The sequence below is a fragment of the Oratosquilla oratoria genome, unplaced genomic scaffold, assembly GCF_046742065.1.
Source record: "Oratosquilla oratoria isolate Oo_2021 unplaced genomic scaffold, ASM4674206v1 SCAFFOLD77, whole genome shotgun sequence".
In the NCBI taxonomy this organism is placed as follows: Eukaryota; Metazoa; Arthropoda; class Malacostraca; order Stomatopoda; family Squillidae; genus Oratosquilla; species Oratosquilla oratoria.
Genome location: NW_027467741.1, coordinates 376,004 through 380,067, shown reverse-complemented (window position 1 = coordinate 380,067; position 4,064 = coordinate 376,004).

Sequence of the window (4,064 nt, the reverse complement as noted above, 5' to 3'; positions counted from 1 at the left end):
ATGATCATAACAAATTGTTCACATGGTCGGCGAAATGGCAAATGAACTTTAATATCTCTAAGAGTAGCGTGTTAAACGTAGAGCTGCACAACCCCGAAAATAGATACAGCTTAGACAACACACTTTTAGAGAAAACTGAGTGCGAGAGACACTTGGGAGTTCTAGTGAGTCCGGACCTTAAAACCAGGAAACAGTGCATTAGAGCCAGTAATAAAGCTAATAGAGCATTAAATTTCATTGCTAGGACGGTAACGAATAGAAGTGCAGAGGTAATTACCAAACTCTGTCTAGCGATAGTTAGACCCATCCCTGACTATGCGGTACAGTTTTGGTCTACGTCCTATAGAATGGCCATCAATTCACTAGAATCAGTACAGAGAAGAATGACCAAAATGATACATGGACCCATAAATTTGCTTTACGAAGAGAGGCATAGGCACCTTATCTTATATTCTCTGGAAAGACGTAGAGTGCGGGGTGATCTAATAGACGTGTTCAAGTGGATCAAAGTCATTAACAAGGGTGATACAAACAAGGTCATCATATTAAAACAACAGGCCAGGACTCGCAGTAATGGATTTAAACTGGACAAATAGGCAAGAATTGGTTTCCTAATAGGGTGGTCAACGAATGGAATAGGCTTAGTAACCATGTAGTGAGCGTTGAAACTATCAGTTGTTTTAAGAAACGGTTACAGAACTTTATGGATGGGAATGACAGGTGGTGATGAATATGGAGATGCCTAGTGTAGGCCTTATTGTCTCTTGCAGTTTCCTTCATCCTTTTGTTCTTATGTTAAGTTATTAAGAGTAGCAACAATTTAAATAAGACATTATTAGAATAGTTTTCTGTGTTAGATCTCAATGAATATTATTTTCATATTTTCAGAGATGGTGAGTTATGTATATGTGAAGTATATTACAAATATTATATGCACAAAATTAAAAATGTTTTCAATAGTAGAGAGTGTCCACGCATATTTTTACAATTGTTTCATACTTGTGTTATGATTCATGCTGGAAAGACACTTGTTAACCATAAGGGCATACCGAGTGCCCAAGCCACAACAGAGCTAGAATAGGGATATAGAAACGCATTAAACTATTGGTATGCCGAAAGAAAGAGGACAGTGTTAACTATTTAATATTTCAGTAAGAGATATAATCAGAGATAACATAGATTAACAAAACAATAATAATATTAATCCTAACACACAATAAGAATAAATGGGGAATGAGATAAGTAGAAAATATAGAATGGGTAAGACTGAAACCTGGCACGTCGAGTCGTCGGTTGTCCATGCAATGATTATTTCAATCCAGAGGGGTGCGAAGCTGGCAGCTAGCTAGAGGCGAGTCTGTTGAGTCTTTTTTTTTTTTATCTTTAAGGCTAACGACCTATAATGAGGTCATTAAGCCTGGTGTGAACCTGCGATTCTTTTTAATTTACCATTATAATTTCCATAATAGTCCTGTTGTGCGCAAATAAAATACTACTTAGTCAATAAGTAAACGGTCATCGGTCAAAATATTTGTACCGTTTAACTGATTTTTTTTCAGTTTGCAGTGTTGTATAAGCGATTGGCGCTGTGTGTTGTATCTTGAGCAGTGTATGAGTATGTGTCTTATGGATAGTATGGTGTTGCATGTGTTGCATTGGGGAGAAAATGAGCCTTTTATGTATGGGTTTAGATGGGTGAGGTAGGTAGAGTTCATTCTTAGTCTTGCTACGGCGATTTCCTCCCGTCTGTTGTTTCTGTATGATGTTGACCAGTCTATTATGTGTTCCTTTTGTTTGTGCGAGATGTGAAAATTGTCCCACTGGAGTTGCCAGTGGGTGTGTAATTGTTTTCTTAGGATGGAGTTAAAAGTTACTGTGTCCAGGGGTATGTCTGTGATATAGTCCTTTTCTAAGGCGGATTTGGCCAGAGTGTCCGCTTTCTCGTTCCCGGAGATCCCAATGTAGCTGGTAATCCAAGAGAGAGTAATGGACTTGTTAGTTGTCGACAATGTGCTAATGATTTTGCCCAGGAGAAAATTCTCCATATGGTTTCCTGTCTTAATTGATTGCAGTGCGCTTAAGGAGTCTGTGAATATGACACAGTTACTATGTGTGTCAGATTGAGCATATTCTATGGTTTTGTATATACCGAAGAGTTCGGCGATATGTATGCTCGTATGGTCCGGCAATCTGAACATCATCCGGGTTTTAGTGTTGTGTAACCCTGTCCTAGTTTTGTGGCCGCACTTGAAGCCATCCGTGTACAGTGCCCTATGGTCATTGTATTTGTTGATGGTTTCCAGGGTCTTCTGTTGCAGTTCTTCTGTGGAAGACGATTTTTTCCTGATGTCTCGGTTGGTGTTGATCTTCAGGGCGATGTTTCTCCACGACGGTAAGTATGTAGTTTTCATCTGTTCTATTAACGACAGTGGCACTGAATACTGCTCGCACAAGGATCGGATCCTGTTGGAAAGGGGATTTATGCTGGAGTTGGTGAAGTGCTCGTGTTGGTTCATTGTTTGCTTGCAGGGATATCGAGGATTACGAAGCACTTTGGCGGCGTACCGGAGTGTGAGGAGTTCGCGCCTGTATTGGAGGGGGACATTTGCTTCAACTTCCAGCCTATCGATTCTTATGCAGCTTAATGTTCCAAGTGCTTTTCATGGGCCTTTGCTTGGATGATGTTCAGGAGCTGCAACGTGGTTGGAGTTGCCGAAACGTAAATCTGACACCCATAGTCTAATTTAGATCCAATTAGGGACTCATAAATCATTAGAAGGGATTTCCTATCTGCTCCCCAATTTGTGCCCGTTAGTTTACGTAACAAAATAATTCTCTTGTTGCACGCATTAACTAGATATTTTACATGGGCCTTCCAGTTTAGCCTGGAGTCCAGTTTCAGGCCAAGGGAAAAGGTTGAATTTTGTATTGGAATGGGATTACCATGTAATTGCAGATTTATTTCTGCCTGGGCTCTGCGTGAAAATACAATTACTGTTGACTTTAATTCCGAAAACTTAAATCCCCATTTGTCAGATCAGTCCTGGAGCGAGTCCAGGGCAAGTTGTACGCGAGAGCCGGAAAACTTGGCGTTCGATGAGGAATGCCAGATTCCAACGTCGTCAGCGTATAATGAGTATTTAAGGTTCCGAGGTGGAGCGGGTAGAATATCGTTTATGAATATCATAAATAATGTGGGACTTAACACACTTCCCTGTGGTAAACCATTTTCTTGTATGCGTACTGATGAAAATTGACCTTGAGTTTTAACCGAAAATGTTCGTTCTTTTAAGAAATTTTGAATGAAAATAGGGAGACCCCCCCCTCTAAGGCCAAGTGCATAGAGTTTTTCAAGGATATCACGTCGCCATACCATGTCGTAGGCTCTTTCTAAATCTAAAAAGCAAGCAAGAAGGTAGTCTTTCCTCTCGAAACTTGAGAGGATGTCTTGTTCTAAGTTGACCAAATGGTCGAGACTACTTCTATTTTTTTCTGAAACCACATTGGGCAGGAACTATAAAATTTTGAGACTCTAGAATGAATTTTAATCTGTTATTGGCCATACGTTCTAATACTTTGTATAAACAGTTGGTAAGCGCTATATGGCGATAAGAGGAAGGACTCTTTGGGTCCTTCCTCTTATTGAGAATAGGTATGACGTGGGCATGTTTCCATGTTTTGGGGAATTCTTGATTAATCCAAATTATGTTGTATAATTCTGGTATTTTTTTTGGAGAGATTGAATTCAAATGTTACAGCATCTCATACCTAATCCCATCTGCCAGCGGAGGTTCCTTTGCACGACCTTAAGGCTTGTTCAAGCTCGTGTAGTTGGAAGGGAGTGTTGTAGTCGTGGTATATCTGTGTATGGAAGATCAGGGGTTCTGCTTTCCGTATTTGTTTATGTTGTAAGAAGGTTGGAGAATAGTTATTCGTGTTGCTTGTTTGTGTAAATGTGACGGCTTTTGTGTTTGCGATGTCGGTGCGAGTATCTACAAATGTGTTTCCTATGGTCAGGGTCTTCATGCTTGGTGTATATTTGCCGTCGATTCTTCGGACGGCTG